We start from the raw sequence: 22,927 nt of genomic DNA, 5'->3' as shown, positions 1-22,927 counted from the left end.
GAGCAACAGACCGTTATGTAGACGAAGTAATCACATTCATTTTGGACTGAGAATGTTAGGTTCCTCAATATGAAGGAAACCTAAGGTTACCGTGAGATGGCGAGGGATTTTTTTTGAGAAACGTACCAGCCAGGATTGAATGCCAGAGAAGACTCATTGGCCTGAATTTGTGCTCCTATGTCTTATGGTCTCATGGGCTTTATACCTCGTTCGTCCTTAAAATTGGCTAACTGCAAGCCACCTTATACAAAAAGATTTAGAGACAAGTATAACCCAACTAAAGTTAGCTTAACGTCTAACATGTTAGAATCTATTATAAAGGAGGTATCAGTAAATCCTTTAGAAATTCAGAGTATCATGAAACACTCTGAGCACGTATTAACGGTAGGTTTAGCGGTATTGTAACATGTATTGACATAAAATGAAAAAGACTTGCTATCTCGGCAAATCATACCATAAAAGTACATTATCGTAAAAGAACAGAGTGCAGATTACATTGTTACAGCTTCGGACACGCAGCAGAGAGAAAACTAAGATTAGAATTTCGCAGTTTTGTTTCAAAGGTTGAGATCAGAGTGGGAAAAATTGTTCTTGAATATTTTGATATTTGAATAAAAATATTTAAATCTTCTGCCCGTCAGAAAAGGATGAAAGAATGTATAATCCTGGTGAGGTGTGGGATCATTGATTCTGTCGGCTGCTTACCCGAGGCAGCGGGAAGCATAAATGTAGTTCATTAATTGTCGACGAATCTGAAAATACACTGGACATGTTCATGACTCTATGGTATTTCTTGCGGTATTGGGCACAGCAGTTACCGTACCAAGTTGTGATACATACAGACAGGATACATTGTATCGTGCACGAGAAATAAAAAGTAAGCTTCTTGAAGTACATCAGGAATTTCCATAGCCCTCTGAGAACGTAGAGACATTCTTGTGCATTCTTCACCGTAACATCTCCGGGGAAGCTCTGGACAGGTTGTTGGTGATCGTTACGTCTGGTAACGCTCATGACCATCTTCATCTTAGCACCACTGATGCAGAGAGATGTATTTAATACACTCAGCCATGAGTTAATTCCTGACACTGCTACTGGAATTCAAAAGCCACAGGTGGGACGTCAATCCGGAATGGCTAGCTTGCCGGAGGGTGTGGTGGGGGTGGGTGTTATGTTGTGGGGGCATGTGCGGAGGTCGGTGGGTGGGTGGGAGCTGAACATTTCTTATCAGGGTAGTTGATCTCACCCCACCGTGGTATACTTTCGATGGTGATGCAACATTGACTGCTCACTGTGGACTGTCACTTTAACAATTCAAGAGCTCAGAACTTGAGAGATTATTAACTACAGATAATCTCCAAGCCCGCGGAACAGGGCTCCTTTGTTTCATTTATCTCACTGTGACTTTGCAGAAATTGTTGGGCGATAATATAATCTCTGCCGTTGCTCCTCGCAACACGTGATTTTGGGGACGTCAACACTGATAGTGGGAGGTTTAATATTAAGTAAGTTGCCACAGGTGGTTTCATCCATCTGGAATTGATGTGAATGACCCTTCACAGATTGAGCACAGCCTTTACCATTTCCGGACAGGCCTGCCACTGAGTTAGATCCTGCTGAGTTTGGAGATTGACACTGTGGCACGAAGTGCAGACAAGATAAATGTTAACACATGCAGAAGGAGGCTGAATGGACAGAGAGAGAGCATGAAATAAAGGTCGTGGGAGTGATGAGGGAGCAAGAGATAAGCATAATGGAGATTGCAAGATTAACAGGAGAGGTGGAGGAGACAAAATACTGTAAAAACAGGTATTACAGAAAAATTGAGCTGCAAACCCGAATGAGGGATAGAGAGACAGAAAGATAATGTGTTAGTGAAAATAATGTGAGATATGGAGAAGGAAAGTAAACGGGTTAGAAAGCGGGACCAGTTCCTGCGGATTGGAGGGTGGCTAATTTTGTACCATTTTTTAAGAAAAGTGGGAGAAAGAAAGCAGGAAATTATAGACCAGTAAGTCTGACCTCAGTGGTGGAAATGTTGCTGGAGTCTATTATAAAGGATGAAATTACTAGACATCTGGATAGTAGTAACATGATACGTCAGAGTCAGTATGGATTTATGAAGGGGAAATCATGCTTGACTAATCTTCTGGAATTTAATGAGGAAGTAAATCTGAAGATGGACGAGGGAGATCCGGTAGATGTAGTGTTCCTGGACTTTGAGAATGATTTTGATAAAGTCCCACATCGGAGGTTAGTGTGCAAAATTAGGGCGCATGGTGTTTGGGGCAAAGTATTAACTTCGATTGAAAGTTGGTTGGCTGACAGGAAACAAAGAGCAGTGATAAACTGCTCCATTTTGGAATGGCAGGCAGTGACCAGTGGGGTACCGCAGGGATCAGTGCTGGGACCGCAGATTTTTACAATATATATTAATAATATAGAAGATGGTATTAGCAAATTTGCTGATGATACTAAGCTGGGTGGCAGGGTGAAATATGAGGAGAATGTTAGGAGATTACAAGGTGATCTGGACAGGGTAGGTGTGTGGTCAGATGCATGGCTGATGCATTTTAATGAGGATAAATGTATGGTTATCCACTTTAGTGGCAAACACAGGAAGGCAAATGGAATCAATTTATGTAAAGGGGCAGTACAAAGAGATCTGGGTGTGCTTGTACACCAGTCAATGAAGGTAAGCATGCAGGTACAGCAGGTAGTGAAGAAGGCTAATAGCATGCTGGCCTTCATAACAAGAGGGATTGAGTATAGAAGCAAAGAGGTTCTTCTTCAGCTGTACAGGGCCCTGGTGAGACCACACCTGGAGTATTGTGTGCAGTTCTGGTCTCCAAATTTGAGGAAAGACATTCTGGCTATTGAGGGAGTGCAGCTTAGCTTCACAAGGTCAATTTCTGGAATGGTGGGACTAACGCTGAAAAACTGGAGGGAGTGGGATTGTATAACCTTGAGTTTAGAAGTCTGAGAGGGAATCTGAATGAGACATATAAGATTATTAAAGGATTGGACACTCTGGAGGCAGGAAACATGTTTCTGCTGATGGGTGAGTGCTGAACAAGAGGACACAGCTTAAAAATACGGGGTAGACCATTTAGGACAGAGATGAGGAGAAACGTCTTCACCCAGAGAGAGGTGGCTGTGTGGAATGCTCTGCCTCAGACAGCAGTGGAGGCCCAGTCTCTGGATTAATTTCAGAAAGAGTTGGATCGAGCTCTCAAGGATAGTGGAATCAAGGGTTATGGAGATAAGGCAGGAATAGGATACTGATTATGGATGATCAGCCATGATCATATTGAATGGTGGTGCAGGCTTGAAGGGCAGAATGGCCTACTCCTGCACCTATTGTCTGTTGAAATACAGGTATAGAGAATAACGAGTGGCAGAGAGAAAGGAGATAAATGTGTTAGAGTGGAATGCAGAGCAGAGAATGACGAGAGAAGTGTGCATGAGAGAATGATTAATGAGGGACAGTGAAAGAAGATGAATGTGTTCAAGAGGAAAAACAGGAACAAAGACTAAGGAAAGAAAGATACATGGAGAAAGAATTGGAGAAAGAGAGATTGGGCAATGAGAGTGAAAGAGTGTTTGAATGAAGACATTACAGAGGGAGTGAATCATACATTGTGTGACATAGGTGAGTGAGTAAAAATAACAGCGTTCAAGATAGAAACAGCGACAGAGACATTCATGAAGGAGAGAGAAATTAATAAAGTGCGAAAAGAACATCAACAACACACATAGATAGAGACAACCGCAGTGTAATCTATTTTGTTACGGATATCCTCGGATGTAGTTCAGCAAATGTCAGCTCGAGGATTGTACATTACTCTATCGTCGTAAAGATCCTGGTTTCTTACATTCATGTCAAAACGCTTGTGTGAAATAACATTTTCACAGTGAGGTCGGTGATTGGATCAAGACAGAGTGATAGAAAGTCCTTCGGCGATAGGGATGCAATAAGATGGCGTCAGGATCTCAGATGTTGGCGGAGAGAAGAAGGACATCTCATAGATCAGTACCCTCTGAAAGCACATCATCAGTGTCTTCACTCACCCTTCATTATATTTTATTCACAAGACGTGGTGTACATTGGCCGGTCCACCATTTGTTGTCCATCCCTATTTGCGCCCCTTGAGAAGAGAGTGTGGCTGATCTCCTTCTTGAACTGCAGTGGTCAGTGTGCTGCACGCAGACTAACAATAAGCCGTCAAGGAGGCACTTAGAGGATTTTGACCCAGTGACTTTGAAGGAACTCTCGAAATATTTCACTTACCTTTCATTCCTATTCATTCACTTCAAATGCGAGCCACTTGTTCGGCTAACATGTTTGCTCTCCATAATTCGCCTTGAGAAGGTGGTGCTGGGCTGAGCTCTTGAAACAAAGCAGTCTGTGTGCTCTGTGTAGACCCATAACTCCATATGGGAGGTAATTCCAGAATTTTAACCTGTGACAGTGAAGGAATGCGATACACTTCCAAGTCACAATGGTGAGTGGCTTGGACAGGCTGTGATCCCATGCGTCTGCATTCCTGTCCAGCTGGATGGAAGTGATCACGGGATACAAAGGTGCTCAATCAGGATTTCTGGTGAATATCTGATGTGCATCTTGTGGAAGGTACACACTGCCACTGAGATTTGGTGGTCGAGCGAGTATTATGTGTGTGGGTGCTCTCTCAATGAATTGAACTTTTTTGCCCTGAATCGAGTCTCTTGAGTGTAATTGCAGCTGCAAAAATCCAGGCAAGTGGTTTTCACATATCTCAGTTGTGCCTTCTCAATGGTGGATAGATTTTGCGAGTTGCGAGGGTTGGAGGTGAGTGGAGGGGAGAGTCAGGAGCTGAATTAGCCACTGCAGGATTTCTCACCTCTGAGTCGCTCTTGAGCCACTGTATTGATATGGCTGGCCCAGGTTAGTTTCCGGCTCAATTTTCAGAACCAGGATGTTGGTAATTGTAAGCTGTTGGTGGAATGGTGGGGGATGGATGGTTGCCAGTGTGTAATATAATGCAGATACCATTGAACGTCTAGTGGGAATGGTTTCATTTTCTCTTCTTGGTAAGCTTCAGGACATTAAATGTTGGCAGGGAGCAAATCAGTGAGTATAACACAATTGATGTCTAAGTGGCAACAAGTACTTAAGGACTGAGAATGGGGCCGACTCGGAAGGCTATGAGGGGGATAAGCGGTGAAGGCATGAATAGATAACCTGAAAGATCATTGTGTTTGTGAAGTGTCTGTCAAACAGGATAAGGGTGGGGCTGTTGGGCTGATGGGCTGCGTCAGCAATCCGTTTTCCCTTTGTAGTTTTTACCAATGATGCTAACGTGTGTGTCAATTCTGGCCTTTTAACAAAGTTACGTTGTCCTTGTTTATATTGAAGAGAGATCGTGAAGACAGAGTTTCTGTTATGTCTGTGGAGGGCTACTTTCAATAGTCAGAGGGAATTGGCAAGTTCTCCCTGTTCATGGTATTTTCTAGTTTGTTCATTTTTTAGCAGATTGTTAGAAATCCCCTGGTAACAGAGAAGCAGCTACAACAAAAAGAACTTCCATGATTCAACAGATGTTTATCACCAGCTTTCTCTCTGAACGGTCTCCTGTACGTTTGAACCTGAGTTTGAATTTGCATTTTGCTAAGTGGTGCGTTTTGGGATGTTGCAGAAATTGGAACCGCTCCCTCACATACTTGCAATAGAGGCATTTGGGTTTTCAACTACGTGAAGTTATTCAAAAGTCTGTTTTCATTCTGTTCCTGTTTCATACGTAGTGTTCAAACAATTTTTGCTTTCCACCAAAACGTACTGTTTGACCAGCTACACCACTCCTGGAATTTCCACTGTCCATCCGCCTAAGAAAGAATGTTCGGCTCTGGTGCGTCACCTTAAAATATTCTGACGGAGTCTGGCCTTCTCCATAACAGATGTCAACCTGATTGGAACTGCCCCATACTTCTTTCTCATCCAGGACAAATCTGGGAGACACAGGCTGCATCCAGTGTCTGACATGCTTCCCTAAAGTTCAATCTCGGTTTCAGAGAGATGTTAGAAAATATGACCGTCTCCAAACCTCTGAGAGAGACTAATCCCAATTCAGGCATTCCTGAGAAGGTTTAGGTGCCGTTACCACTGACATATGTCAATCTCCCCCGGCCAATTCCACTCCCCTAGGTTTCAGGATGCAAACAAAACTGCATTGCTTGATCACCTGCGTCTAAATTCACACACGTTTCATGGTACAGATCTCGCGATACACCTGGGAATGGGCATTCTATCTACTTTGGCTGAATAGGTTCGGCAAGAACAGGGTGTAATGAAGGGAAATATGTGCCATTTTGGAAGGAGTCTCTCTCAGTTGCCCACACTGAACATAGGAGCTCACATTTAATATGCGGCCCTGACACAGAACTCCCGGACCACACACTGAATACACAGACCCCACACAGAAATTAAAGACCTTATATTGAAAACAGATACACCATATTCTTGTGAGAGTTGGTGTTTCTCCATATGTGTTAGTCTATATTTTAATATGTATGCCTCTGTTAACATATATGTGTCTGTGCTGTGTATGTTTGCATATGTAGCTGTTTCTGGGAAAGTGTTGTTTGACGTGTGTGTGTGTGCGTTTGTGTGTGTGTGTGTGGATCGGGGTGTGTTTATGTGTGCGTGGATCAGCCTCTTTCACTATCTACTTATGCACGGATATGATTCCACGCATGTGTCTTTATCTGTGTTGGTCTGTGCTTCTATACGTGTGTGTCCATCTTGTGTGTGTTTGTGCATTCATGTGTGTAACAATGATTGTGTCGTATTGTGTACCTCTGTTCAATGGAGTCTCTGCAATAGAGTCATAGAGACAGAGAGTTTTACAGAGCAGAGACAGGGCTTTTGATCTAAACTGGCCCTTGCCAATGAAAACATCCAACCACGTGGAGCACAGTTCCTTGCAGCTGGTCCATACACATCAATTTCCTGTCCCGGTATTGTCCAAATGACGTATACTTGTTGCTAACGTACCCACCTCGACCACTTCCACTGGCAGCTCACTTCATATGCGTACAATCCTCTGTCTAAAATCAAAATTTCCTCAGTTTCCCTTTTTACGTTTTCCACTCGAACCTTAAACTAGTTCCCTGCATTCCTCGATTCGCAAAGCCTGAGAAAAATAATGAGTGCATTCCCACTACCCAAACTTCTTATGGTCTTCAAGAGAACTCCTCAGTGTCCTACATTGTCATGAAAAAAAACCCTAGTTGACCAAACTGTCCCGAAAGCTCAGGCGATTGAGTTCGGGCAACATTTTTCTAATTGTATTCTGCATTCTTTACAGCTTAATACCATCCATCCGATAAGAAAGCGGCCAAAACGGAACACAATACACCAACTGCAGCCTAGCCAACATCCTGTAAAACTGCAACATAGCTTTCCAACTTCAATACTCAATACCTTGACTGATGAAGGCCAGTGTATTGAAAGCCTTCTTCACTGCCCTGTCCACCTCTAACTTCACTTCGAATCAACCTGTGCCTGTACTCCAAATTCCCTCTGTTGCAACACACTCCTTAAGGTCCGACCATTCACCATGAAACTCTGAACGTTGCTTAATTCAAAATAGAACACCTCACCTATACCTGTATTAACCTCTATATGCCATTTCTCGGCCAACTTCCAGCGCTGATGAAGGTCCTGCTGCAGGTTGTGATAAACTTCCTCACAGTCCACGTTTCATCCATCTTTTATTAGCATGCGCGAACTTACAACATATGCCTTGTATATTTTCATCCGAATCAATGAGAGAGATTAGAAAAGAGGTAACGTGCTATAAAAGTCATCTTAACTTCTGAAAAATGTCTTCACGCAGAGGTACCTGCATATCGTTCCAGCTCAATACTCGGTGTCACGAATGATACCCAAAATTAGTTTACTTCCTCGTTACAGAACAAGCAGAAACATTCCTCCTCATGGGCACGTTCGACTCTGAGGACTGTCATTCCAGTCACAATTCTTCTCAAATCTGGTGTGTGTTTGAGTGTGTGTGTGCGTGCCTGTGTGTGTTTCTTTGTGCCTGTATGAAGGTCTGTGTGTCTGTGTATGTATGTCTATGTGTTCGTTTTTGCCTGTTTGAGAGTGTGCACGCGTGTGTGTATGTGCGTGTGTGCGAGAGAGAGTGTGTATGTTTGTGTGTGTTATGTTTGTGTGTATGTGTGTGTTTTTGTGTGTGAGCGTGTGTCGTTGGAAGTGTTACTTTGTATTATGCAGTGAACTACTGTCCTCCTTCTCTGCTCCTCTGACTGAATCCGGAACGGTTTTCGATTAAATCTACTGCTGACTGTGCATGGTTTCCGGAGGCCACAAAGGAAGGCATTTAATCACGTTGAACACTCCAGAGATATTCAGACCTGCGCATGCTCCCAAACGCACGCAGGTAAACGAATGTGGTGTCATGCAAATCGGGGTGAATTGAAGTTCCAAAGAATTTCGACAATTCAACAAACTTCTCAATCTTGTATTAATAAATTTGACAAATAGCATTCACGAATCGAAGCGAGATCAGTGCACACAAGAAACAGTTCCCTGTCATCCTCGTACTCTCAATCCGAATGAACTGAAGGCAAACACAGCTGATCAGGCCCATAAGTGCAGTTAAATATCTGAATGGACTGTGCCAACCCTTCATTAGCAAATGGAGGATTCAATATCTGATCGAAACACCGAAATTTCAAAGGTTCAATGTCTGCTCCTCGTTCTCACAGTGTGAGTAACCCGGTCTGTACTATGGGCGTTTAGGATTCAATTCACTGGGCAGGCAAGGCGAATGAATTCATTGAAATAATGAAAACTTGACACTAGAATTAGATTTTCAAACTGAAAATCATTCCGGTTATTGGAATTTGTCATGCCTATCAAGATTTTACATCGGAAACAGAAATGGTGAGTTTCCGTTTGAATCAGGGATTGCAGTCGGAAACAACCCCCTGAGAAGAAACTCCCAGCTCTGCAAATTCCAGTGACAAGCGTCATAAGTGTTTTCACACGGAAATGGGACTGAATCGGCATTTCTGCAAATCCAATGAACTGGTAGCTTTAATCCAGGATCATTTGCTGGAACAAGATGATTTTGAACCGAGTGACACCAGCCATTTTCGAGTTATGTTGCGAAATCTGGCAGAATTCATGCATAATCTGACAGATATTGAGTCTCTTGTAAATAGTGACGAGGACAAGACACAGTAACCCAGATTGTAACCTCTGCCTTTATTTTCTTTAGTTTTGTTAACTTTTGCATGGTAATTTTGCATTATCCTGTCATTTACAGACACTAATTTTGTTTCTTCCCTTCTCCCATTTGTACTAAAGTATTGAAGATGGAATTCAAGTCCCTTCCAGTAAAATTAAACGTCTGGACATAACTCATCAATCATGCAAAAAATTAGAGTGACCTGAGTGCTGAGTGAATCTCAAACTTGCATACATGACAGGAGAATTTGAACCTCATAATACACACTAACAGAGAGTATGATTCAAAGACAGAATAAATCTCGCGATTAGTACATGTCCAGCAACAGAATCCCACAGTTATATACATTCATGAATCTGACAGTAAGAAATGGGGAGAAACTCTTGGTCAAACACAGAACCAGATGCTATTTAATGCCTAAGGAAGTCCATATTCACTGGCACTCTCCGTGATCGACACAAACACGCAGGAACCGCTGGAATATCAAACACAGGGCACTTTGCACAAATGCCAACCATCGACCATTTCGTTAATCTCTGAACTACAACATTCCGATTGTTAAAACGGCCTGACATCGAAGGGAAGGAATCATTAAACAATATTAAACATTGTGTTTTATCGAGCTCGTATCCATCCCTGCCATTCCCAAATTAGCCTGTACAGTGTCATTAAGTAATATACACATGCGCTTCTCCAACATGCAATCTTCATTGTTCAGGACTGTGAATACTTTTATTGGCCGTAATTCGTATTTCTGACAGAGTTGGACAAGTTTACATTTCTTTCAGTATTGCAGACAAAAGGCATTTTGAACGTTACTTATGTCCATAAATCTTGCATTTTTTGCCGAAACTGCCAGCGTAAAGCACCGGAAAATGCTGTTGGCTGCCAATCTTATAAGATCGAATGGATCGGAAGGAGAGACACTTCGAAGCAATGAGGAATTTGCAACTGCAACGGTATGTGATGGATGGCAGTTATAGGAAGGAGAGAAGTCTCAGATGCAGTCACAACGATGGGGTAACTCCAGGAATGTTAAGTGAGATAGGCAGCTATTGCAGGAGTCTTGTGTGGATATACCCATTTCCAGCAGGTATGCTGTTTTGGAAAATGTGATGGATTCTCAGGGTAACGTCGCAGGAACAGCCAAGTTTCTGATATTGAGACAGGCTCGAATGCAGCGAGGGGTACGATTCGCTCCATGAGATCAACCGTGTTAGGAGATTCTCTCGTCCAAGTTACAGACTGATGTTTCTGTGGCCAGCAGTGAAAAAGTAGAATGCTGCGTTGCTTCCCTGGTGCCATGATGAAGGACGTCTCAGAGAGCGTGCAAAATGTTCTCACGGGGGAGAGGGGCCAGCAAGAGTTCATTGTCCACATTGGAAGCAACGACATATGAAGTTTCAAGGTTGAGATTCTGGAGGCAGATTACAGGGAGTTAGGCAGAAATTTATAAAGGAGGTCCTCGAGACATGTAATATCTGGATTACTCCGGGTGCTACGAGATGTTCAGCGCAGGAATAGGAGGATGGAGCAGATGAATGCATGGCTGAGGACTTGTTGTATGGGAGAAGGATTCAAATTTTTGGATCATTGGAATTTGCTTTGGGATCGAAGTGGCCTGTACAAGAAGGACAGATTGCACCTAAGTTGGAAGGGGACTAATGCACTTGAAGGGAAATTTGCTGGAGCTGCACGGGAAGATTTAAGTTAGGAAGGGAAGGACGTGGGAACCAGGGAGATAGTGACAAAAGAGATCAATCTGAGACTGGTACAATTGGGAACAGAAGCGAGTCAAACAGTCAGGGCAGGCAGGGACAATAAAGGACGAATAAAGGACATTAATTTCAATGCAAGGGTCCGAACAAGGAAGGCAGATGAACTCACGACGTGGTTGGGAACACGGGACTGGGAAATCACAGCAACTACAGAAACATGGCTCAGGGATGGGCATGGCTTGCTGCTTAATGTTCCAGGATACAAGATGGATAGAAAGGGAGGGAAGAGAGGCAGAAGTGGCATTTTTGATAAGGGATAGCATTACTGCTGTGTGAAGGAAGGATATTCCCGGAAATACATCCAGGGAAGTTATTTGGGTGGAACTAGCCTAAAACTAAGCTTATCCCACTTGTATACATTTGTGTCATATCCCTCTAACACATTCTTATTAATGCATCTATTTAAATGACTTCTTAATGTTGTCGCTGTAGCTGCATCTGACACTTTACCTGTCAGCGTATTCCATATACAAACCATAGTCTGTACGAAAAGATTTCCCTATAAGTCGCTTGGAAATCTTCCCCGTCTCGCATTAAGATTATGCCTTCTTGCTTTGAGCTTCCCTTTCCTTGGCAAAAGAACTTTGTTTTTCACCAACATCCTTGGATCCAGTTAAAATTATCCCAGCCTATCCAGCCTCTCTGTATAACTCAACCACAGTCACACCAACATTTGCCCGCATCCCCATATCCCAGAAGAGTTTGGGCAGAATATCTTGCAAATCTATTTTGCACTCTCTATCGTTTCATAATAGCCTTGGACCAGTCGCTGTGATTTTTGGAGTTAAGAAATCACATTTTTTTAGAAAGTAAGTTAAAATGAATGCCTTTGGCAGAATGGCATAAACGTGACCGAAACATATTTCTCCAGAAGTATCATTAAACGAGCATGGTTTTATTCATACTTCTGGATAAATCAATGACAACTCATGGATTGTTTGTCAGATTTTGTGCTTTTCAAAGCTGCCAAGAAACGATGATGATGTATTTACTGGGTGGACATGTCCTGTACAAGCGTATTTTAACATCAGCAAAATAATGTGGATTCAAAACCATTGAGCGGTCGTTAACATTATTCTGTTGTTTAGGAATTATGTGTGGTGATCAAATTGAGATGAATAAGGTATAATGAGGTTTGTACACAGAATAATGTAAAGTTCTGAATGTGCTGCATTCTAAGTTTGATTTGGCAGTCATCGTTAAAAGGGAAAAATAAGTCAGTCAATATAGAAAATTGATCAGTTTACTCGAGAACGGTGAGGACTGCTTTGATAAAGTGAAGAATACATGATCGGTTGCTGTTAGCAGGTACTGAGGGACGCAGGAGAAAGTGAGGACTGCAGATGCTGGGGATCAAAGCTTATAAATGTGTTGCTGGAAAAGCGCAGCAGGTCAGGTAGCATCAAAGGAGAAGGAGAATCGACGTTTCGGCATAAGCCCTTCTTCAGGAATTATATACTCACTGAGACCTTTGTCGAGGGAGGAGGAGAGCTTCTTCTGAGGGATGCAGTGATGGATTGCCATGCGGATGGAGGCATGTGATGTGCAATTGATTGAATCTCATACGACGTCCACATTCAATTTATTTTCTATTAAATTCCATAAATATGAATGAAGAAATTGCAACCATCTCTGCTCATTTTTGCATATTCTAATGACCCTCGAGTTTTCCATGATGCCTCCGTGTCTGAACTCTTTTAAGACGAACGTCTCTGTGTAAACTAATGAATCCAGCGTCTGCAATAATTTGCTGCTGTGTCATTCCAAGCAGTGATTGTGACGCCTCTCCAGCAGATGGAACCGTGTCGACCTTTGCTCCCACAATCACACCTGGCTGAAAAACAATGTCTCTGTCTCTGACGCAGATCACAGTGAACTCTGGGAAGTTTCCACCCTTTCACCGAGCTTCTTACTGTATTTTAAGTGTTTATCTTCGATCTTCTGAGACTTTCCGTTGGTTTCTCGCATCGAAGTTGCGCGTTCTACAATTCGGCAACTCAGAGATATATTTTTCAATAAAAATGGTACTCATGTCACTGTAACATGGCAGCCACTATAGGCGAGGTGCATTTGGATTGACAAGTTGGGAACTAGTGGCAGAAGAGATGGCACTATCGGGACCCAGAACCTTAAGGTGAATCAGAGCATAGCCCTGTTACCACGAGCACAAATAGTGCCTGTCGACAAATTCAGAGCTGTCAAATAGAAACTCTTTGCTCTGTAATTCGACCTTTCTGGATCAGAATCGGAATGCTTTACTGTCACATTATTGTTTCGTTTTTCACCTCGTACTGGCCCTTTAAACCTTGATTTCCTGGTTGATCTCGAATTGATGAGCTCCTCTACACGACCCAGGCTTGTCCTTTCAGTCTGTCTAGTCAGACAGCAAATCACACATCTCTCTACAGGCATATCTTTTCCACAATAAGACTGAGAATGAGAAGAAGGCCATTTGACCCAATGACTCTGCTCAGTTAATAAAAATAAAATCCTAACTTATCTAACAATCTTTAGTGTCACTGTCTTACGTTATTCCCATATTTCTTAAAAGCCGTACTGATTAAAAATGCATATCTCAGTCTTGTATACACATAATCGTCAAGCGTTGGCAGGCATTACAGTGAAGTATTCCAGAGTCACACCCTCTGACAGGCGAAAATCCTGAAAATGTCTGAGTTAAATGTTTGTGCTTGATTGCATTTCTTCTGTTGCTGACAACTCACATTTCGTCTTGGAAGACCAGTTTAGATTCGCTGGATGCTACTCCATGAGATGAAAATATCGAGTGTATGTTTGTGATAGATGGGATTCCAACTCCACCAGGACTGTGGTCTGGATACTCCTGGCGATTCTGTTATGGGCGATGCATCTGTGACAAGTGTATTGGTACAGAAGCATTTCGACCAAGATGCAAAACCGTTGTCGGTTCCATCATCCATTATGCAGTCTCGCTTTTGGGTCTTTCCTGTCTCGACCTGCTTCGTCAAAGGTTGGCCAGTGGAGAAATTCATGCTGATGGACATTGAAGAGTATGATGTGTGCCGTATTCACCCTCAGTGGAGTCTCCAATTTGTTTTCATGATCAATGAGCACTAATTTATCAAAGGGTGTACTGGGGAGATCAGGGGATGTCAATCAGCACAATGTTTTCTTTAATCTATCTGACCTGCTGTCATTGAGGTTTATGTGTTTCTGAAGCCAGTTTTGACGATTTCCAGAGTTACTCCTTTCCCACCTCTCTCACACTGCCACGAACAACCGTGATCCTGGCCTTGTCAATGGGACAGGAAATAATTAACGAAAGTGATGGTGGTTCCTGAGATATGTCCAATCAGGCCTTTTCTTGGTCAGTCAAATTGGCAAAATACAGTTGCAATCGCGAAGGAAATAATGGCTGACAAGCTGAAAGAATGTCATTTTGAAGGATGTGCCTTGTATCTTCAAAAACTAACCTACACACCCCTCCCCACGCATTGCACACATATGCATGTAACTCCTACTGCGTGGGGAAGCACACATGCAGGACCTCTATTTCCCCAAAACCAGGAGTGAAGGCCATGACACCAGACGCCGGCAGCTGATCGAGCTTTAAGCAGTCTCGGATGTCTGGAGGAAAGCATAGCATTGTCCTTTCCACTCCTTCACGGTGAGGTGTAACCTGATGACAATCTCACCATTCCCATTGAGAAGAACGAACAAGAGGCAGCGAGATGATCTCAAAATCGAAATTGGCCTCACTGAACATCCTGCTCGAATCTGCCACTAAGATCGCCTCAGCCCAGATTCCACATAAACCAGTTTGAGTGAAGTTCAGAAACAGCAAGGAGAAACAAATGTTGGGGAGAGCTGCATATCGATTTCAAAACCGCAGGACAAGTTTTGTGCATGTATAAACAGGCAGTTTGACTTGTGGGGATTGAAATTGTTCATGGAACTGTACAAGTCTCATTGAATCTGCGGGAAGAAAGCAGTTAATATCTCAATTCTGACGAATTTTCCTCCAAAGAGTTAGGTTTCAGATCTTCAGCACACGCAGTTCTTAGTTTTATTTTAAATGTACAAGTGGTAATGAATGTCTTTGGAAAAATGTTAATTAACAGCTGCATAAGATGACACTCATCCCCCATTCCGTTACGATGCACCTGACAAATGTCTTTCGAAGGGCACATCGAATAAAGGAGATGTGGCAATCGCTGATACCCATGTTGCATGTAATCATTTTAACGAGGAATGTATGAACATGCTAATGCATTGGACTCTCTCCGCAATGACATCCCCCGGTTGAAGTGATAAGGAGCGCCCAACAAAGATCAATGTCTAAACACATGACACGGGAGGCCTCTTGAAAACCTCTACAAAACAGTAGAAAATAACAGCAACATGAGGAACTGGGAATGCTGCCTTTAATGACAGAGAACGTGTGACGTGGGGACACTGCATGAACAAGGAGACATTATGTGGAAGTGGCAACTCCAGTCAAAATAACAGGGAAATGTGGAAGCGGGAATATTGTCTGAAAAGAGAGGGACAGGTGGAAGTGCAAATTTTGCTGATCGTACCAGTGGACACTTGGAAGTGAGAATCGGGTTTAATAAAAACAGGGAACATTTGGAACTTCAATATCTCAAAAATAACAAAGAAATGTGTAAGTAGGAATGTTGTCCAAAATAATTGGAATATGTCGAAGTGGTGATACTGTTTAAACCAACAGCACAATGTGGCTATTGGAATGTCAACTCAAATGAAATAATCGTGAGGAAGTGGGAATTGTTTTGAAAATAACAGGAGGGTTTTTGAGGTGGGAATGCTGTCTGAACTTGATTAAATTATTCATTGATATATTTATTGTCACTCCTATCTCGCTCCTAAACATCGTGAAAAGTATTTTATACTGTGGCCACTCTCGAGTGCCATTTTGAAGCAAAAGAAAGATATGTCAAAACATAGAATATAATGTTCGAAAATGAATAAATGACATCAGAGAATTCATAGAATCTCTACCATGTAGGAACAGGCCAGAAGGCCCAAAACGTCCACACAGACCTTCTGAAGAGTATACCATCCAGAATCATTCTCCTATTACACTACATTTCCCCTGACTAATGCACTTCTCTAAACATCCCTGAATAATATGGGCAATTTAGCATGGTCAATTCACCTAAACTGCATATCTTTCGATTACAAAAACTCTCCAACTTTACTGCTCTTTCATGGACAATGCACCTCGGGGCCAGGCACGAGGGTTGCCCTGACACTGCAACTGGAACAAATATCACTCCTCTTCAGCGCCATCTTTCCATTGCCACTATGAGTCTTCGCTGGACCTCACCAACACAGACACCACTGATGCTGACGGGTGCAGAATCTGGCAAACTGCCATCAGGATGAGCATTTAGAAACCAACGGCTGGATCAGTCACATTCAACATGGGTTTATGAAGGGGAAATTATGCCTCACAAATCTGTTGATTTTGGGGAGAAATCAGGATGAGCATGTTGATTTGGGCAATCAGCCATGGTCATGATGAATTATGCAGCAGGCTCAAAAGGTCAAATACCTTCCTTCTGCTCTTCTCGTAGGTGGTTCTTCAAGATGGTTTCGGACTTCCATCGGTCATGTAGCCCTGGCTGAGGCCGCCAGGTGTCGTACGAAGCCCAAACACGCCTCCACCACAGCCTCAAGGAATCTGCGTTCAGACTGTTTCGACAATGCAGAAGCCACGGTCACCAGTCCGCGCTGCTGGGCCCATTTATCGCCACAGGGCTCATCACTGAAAGGCAAATAAAAGGAAATAGAAGATGGTAAAAAGATTACGAAGAAGAGAAAAGTAATGAAACGAAAATAAAAGCGGATTGAGCAGACGATCTGGTGCTCAGCAGCCCAAACGCAACTCCATTTTATAGGAAACCAGGGACAATGACAGGAAATATGTGGAAGTAGGAATACTCCATTACATTGCACGACCATATGAACTGATATTTGAACACTCAGCAGTCTGCACTTGCCTGCCATCGACAGCAATATGATGTCCACTACATGGGAAAACTCATACCTGGATTCTCATAATTGTGCAGACTCTGTATTATCTACGTGATGCAATGTCTACAGTACTGCAATGTACATAGCGTGAGAAGTAGTGTCAACTGTTTTTCGTCAAGTTCTTATGGTCAAGCAAAATAAATCTTTGACACTTATTTATAAATCACCCAGTACCAATTCATTTATCTAACTCTAACAGTAAATAAACTAACTGAACTATTAACAAACTGAATAAACCTCTTCTAATTACAAAATAATACCTAATAAAAGATTCCTAAAGAAACCTGACAAGATTTGTTTGGCGTGCTGTTCCAATTGATACAGGTCCCACCTCTTTAAGAAATCTTAGTATTTAGTCTACCAAATTATAACCAAGTTACATGTCTTCCGCGGTGGTGTTTTGCCGTCTCTGTTGATTCTACATCAGCATTATTCTCTAGTTGTGTCGCTGTTCTCGTTGGTATTTCGATGGTGTTTCACCTCAGTCATAGAGAACATTTTCTGTCGGGAGCTGACGACCATTAGTTCTGGAAGATGGCAGCCAGCTCTGAGGCCTTTGTCCAACTGTCCCCTTCCTTTTATACAATTGGTGAGATATCAATCATTTTTAATATCGGATTTGTCTTGTGTTATCAGAACTCTGAGGCTTAAATTTATCGGATTCAGGAAACTAAGTGCCTGGTTCAAATTGATTGCCTAAATTCAAAAGCCTGTCGTCTTCGTAAAAAAAAAACTGCTGATTGTCCTGCTGCCTGTACGGCCTTTTGATACACATTTCAATTCGGGTACTTTCTGTGTCCGTGCAAACTTTCAGGCTACTACTCACCGATATACATTCTAAATCTCTAACAACAGAAAATGCACATAATCGACAAAAGCGAACATGCAATGCTTTCATGCCAGCATTGTGCAAACTCGAAATTCTAACTTTCCGCCTCACAATCCACAAGTTACCTTTTCAGTTTCACAACATTTGGACCGCATTTAATTGCAGCAGAGTACAGTCCGAACATTGAACACACAAGCTTACAGAGAGATGCTGGATCATTTCAAGTCTTTACTGTGTGACAATGCAAACTTTGTTAAACTCTCAGACTGAATGCAGCCTTGTGGCCAGTGAAGTCCGTGTCAGTGCCGAATATTTAACAGAGAGATGAACTGTTCAAAATGGTCAGAGACTGCTTCCCGTCACATCACTGAAATGTAAGTATTTCTGTCAATTGTGCCATCCACCAGGCGTTTGGGCTGCTTTTCTCTTCGTGTTCTGAGTTTAGTCTGCAGCTGATTCTCACACATTGATTCTCCACAATAAAAGTCGAGTTACTGAGGGCTCATGTGGTGCAATGGAAGTGTTCTCACTTTGTTTCAGGAGATACCAATTCATCTTCGAAATTTCTTCATCATACTTAGGAAGCACGAAACCAACCTTAAAATAAAGGCAGTGTTTCCATCAAAATTAAGATTGACGGCTCTTTCATAGTTATAGATTCATAGAGTCCTGCAGCACGGAGATAGGCCCTTACACCCAAAATGATCAATGCCGAATAAAAGGTCACCCATACTAACTACATTTCCCTGAACTTGGCCCATATCCTTCTAAACCTTTCCGATCCAATGTATTTGTGCAAATGCATTTTGAATGTTGCTATTGTTGCATTTTGAATGTTGATTTTTTGCAGCAGAGAGCGGTGGGAGCTGGGCAGAAGTTCAGGAGGAGCGCAAACCATTCGGGAAGGTAAGTGATTACTATGAGAGTGGATGTGTTCTAAACCCCAGGTCCTACAAGGTAAGGTCTCCCTCCCTCCCTCCTCCTCTAACCGAAATTAAGAGTCCACAAAAAGAGGGTCTAAGGAAGTTTGGATCGAAGAGTGAGGCTTCAGCTCAGGAGTCTTTGACAAGGAGGTTGCGTGAAGTGATTACGCCACAGTTGAAGAGGGTGAAGACCTGACTGCACAGCTGGTTCAGTGCGCTACGTGCTTGATGTGGGAGGTCAACGACTCTGGTGTGTCTGGCTCGTATATTTGTGGAAAGTGTGTGCACATTCAGCTATTGACTGAGCATATTGCAGCGCTGATGAAAGAACTCGAGGACCTTAGGCTCATCCGAGAGAACGAGATCTTTCTGGACAAGAGCTTCAGCGAGGTTGTTACCAATCATGCCAGAAGAGAGCAGAAGAGAGCAGACGATGAGGAAGGCAGAGAGGAAACAGGTGCAAGAGACCCCGGGAGGAGTACCTGTCAGTATCAAGTTGAAGCTTTCGGAAGCAGTAGAGACTGATGACGCTGCCAGTTCGCAAGGCGGCCAGGTCTGTCAATCAAACGTTGGCGCAGAGGCAGAGCAGAAGAGTCGGACATCGCACAGAGCCGTGGTAATAGGGGACTCCATCGTGAGAGGAACTGACCGGTGTTTTTGTGTTAGCAGACGGGATTTAAGGATGGTGTGTTGCCTTCCTGGTGCCAGGGTGAAAGACATCGCGGGCAGAGTGCAGGAAAACCTCAAGGACGAGGGTGAAGAGCCAGAGGTGGTGGTACATGTCGGCACAAATGATGTCGGGAAGTAGAGGAGGAACATACTAGAGTGGGACTTCGGAGAACTAGGAAGAAGGCTGAAAAGCAGGACGTCCAAGATGGTTATCTCCGGTTTGCTTCCATTTCCTCGGGCAGGTGTGGCCAGAAACAGGGAGATCATGGACTTGAACGTGTGGTTGGGGAACTGGTGCAGGAAGCAAAGATTTAAGTTCTTGGATCACTGGGGTTTATTTTGTGGCAAGCATAAATTCTACAAGAGAGACGGTTTGCACTTTCATAGGTGAGGGACCAGCATTCTGGCAGGCAGGTTTTTTTACTGCCAGACAGTGACATTTAAACAAAGTAGCGCGGGGAGGGGACAAACTGGATGTTTAAAAAGGAAATTGAGGGGAAAGTTAGAACAAGATAAGTCAAGAAAGACAACTTTATCAGTGAGGTAGAAAACTTGGAAAGCGAACATGCTGTAAGGTTGAGTGAAATAGGGGTTGATGGGAAGGGTGAAGGCAGTAACAAATTAAAAATACGATACATGAATGCACGAAGCATTCGACGTAATATGGATGAGTTTGAGGCTCTTTTGGAAATTGGCAGATACGATATTGTGGGGATAAGGAGACGTGGCTTCAAGTGGACAGGGCCTGGGAAATGAATATTCAAGGCTACACGTGCTATCGTAAGGAAAGGCTGATGGGCAGAGGGGCTGGGGTGGCCTTGTTGGTAAGGGAGGATATTCAGCCCCTTGCGCGGGGGTACCTAGAATCAGGGGATGGAGAGTCAGTGTGGATAGAGCTGCGAAATACTAAGGGTAAAAAAGATCCTCTTGGGAGTCATCTACAGGCACCCAAACAGTAGTCTGGATGTCGGATGTAAGTTGAATCAGGAGCTGAAATTGGTCGGTCGCAAAGATAATACTACAGTCGTTGTGGGGGATTTTAGCTTGCACGTCGAATGGGAGAATCAGGATGGTATTGGACCTCAAGAAAGAGACTTTGTGGAGTGCAACAGAGATGGATTCTTAGAGCAGCTTTTGCTGGATCCGACCAGGGAGAAGGCAATTCTGGATCTGGTATTGTGTAACGAACCAGAATTGGTCTGAAGGTTAATAAGTCTTCGGGGCCTGACGGTCTACATCCCAGGGTACTGAAGGAGGTGGCTCGGGAAATCGTGGATGCGTTGGTGATTATTTTCCAGAGTTCGATAGATTCTGGATCGGTTCCTGAGGATTGGAGGGTGGCTAATGTTATACCACTTTTTAAGAAAGGTGGGAGAGAGAAATCAGTAAATTATAGAACAGTTAGTTTGAATTCAGTGGTGGCAAAGATGCTGGAGTCTATCCTAAAGGTTGAAATTACGGAACATCTGGATAGTAGTAACAGGATAGGACAGAGTCAGCATGGATTTATGAAGGGGAAATCATGCTTGACTAATCTTCTTGAATTTTTTGAGGATGTAACTCTGAAGATGGACGAGGGAGATCCAGTAGATGTAGTGTACCTGGACTTTCAGAAAGCTATTGATATAGACCCACACAGGAGGTTAGTGAGTAAACGTAGGGCGCATGGTATTGGGGGCAAAGTACTAGATTGGATTGAAAATTGGTTGGCTGAAAGGAAACAAAGGATGGTGATAAACAGCTCCATTTCAGAATGGCAGGCAATGACCACTGGGGTACCGCAGGGATCAGTGCTGGGACCGCAGCTTTTTGCAATATATGTTAATGATTTAGAGGATGGTATCACCAATAACATTAACAAATTTGCTGATGATACAAAGCTGGGTAGCAGGGTGAAATGCGATGAGGATGTTAAGAGATTACAGAGTGACCTGGATAAATTAGGTGAGTGGGAAGATGCATGGCAGATGCAGTTTAATGTGGATAAATATATGGTTATCCACTTTGGTGGCAAGAACAGGAAGGCAGATTACTACCTCAATAGAATAAATCTAGGTAAAGGGGCAGTACAGAGTGATCTGGGTCTTCTTGTACGCCAGTCAATGAAGCTGAAAATGTGTTGCTGGAAAAGCGCAGCAGGTCAGGCAGCATCCAAGGAACAGGAGAATCGTCGTTTCGGGCATCAGCCCTTCTTCAGGAATTCCTGACAGACTCTACAGAAAAGATGAAATCACCAGTTTTCCTGCACATCGTCTTGGCGCTTGTCAAGCCCATTACTGTGGATGGAGAATCTAGAGTTTTTTTTTGTTTGTAAGTACAATTACGTCAAAACGAAGTTCATCACCATCAGCTCCACAATCGTGTGCTGTTTTGGAATTGAATTTTGACATCTATTTTGCTTTCTTTGAAGCAGCCAAAATCCCATTCCGGCCAGTTCTGAATGAAAAGTTAACATCTCATTTTGGAGACATTTTGAAGAACTGTTCAATTCAATTGGCTAATTATCTGCCCTCAAAACTATGCAGCAAGAACTGTTCTAAGCAGTCTGGTTTCCAAGTTGAACAGGACATACGTTCAAATCCCTTTTGACCTGCCAGTCCTGATCTCTGCAAAATCCTTTAGTCATGACAACACTTCAGGTTCCCCATACTATTGTAATTATGATAAACTTAGAGATAATTGTTTGGATTGTATTCAACTGCCTGAGCCCCGAGCTGTGGAATGCACTCCGTAGGAACACAGTTTATTGTCTAAAACAGTACTTAAAATGAAACACAATACAAAACTCTCTGGTAATCTGCTTGCGTATATCCTTGTGTTTTTTAAATCTTTATGTATGAAAGAAAACTCTGTGCACAGAGTTGGTATACATATGCATTGATAAAGTCACACAGGAAGCATTATGCTCAGTTCTGGTCCACATGTCTCCTGACAAGACACTATTTGAAACACTGTGCTTAGGGCGGCCTCGATCGTCTTTGGTAAGACGACATGAGAAATCTGTGAATCCGACTTTCCTTATCCCTCGGTTAGACAACTGAGAGAACTATGCACAGCGCTGGATTGCATGTGGCTCGACTAAGTCGCAGTAGGAGAACTGTGCTCGTTTCCGGTCTCTGTATACCTTCCTTAATCCCCCAAGGAGCTCTGTCCACCATTCGTCACCCCATAAACCTTTCGCTAAACTTCACTTTGTCCGCTTTTATAGCGATAGTTTCAACTCCGTTTGTAAGACCACACTGTACACATCTCTTCTTTACATCTCTCAGTTCGACGACATTTGGAGGACAGAACACACCCTTCTCGCAGTGACCACAATTGGAGTATATTGATACTTTTACTCTTTACCTTCCTTAATGAGAAACTTATGAGAGCACTGGGCACTGTTCTCCTCTTTAAATCCCTTGGTAAGTCTACACTAGGAAGCTTGTGCAG

The sequence above is a fragment of the Chiloscyllium punctatum genome, chromosome 51, assembly GCF_047496795.1.
Source record: "Chiloscyllium punctatum isolate Juve2018m chromosome 51, sChiPun1.3, whole genome shotgun sequence".
Taxonomy (NCBI): Eukaryota; Metazoa; Chordata; class Chondrichthyes; order Orectolobiformes; family Hemiscylliidae; genus Chiloscyllium; species Chiloscyllium punctatum.
Note: the sequence above shows the minus strand (reverse complement) of the source record.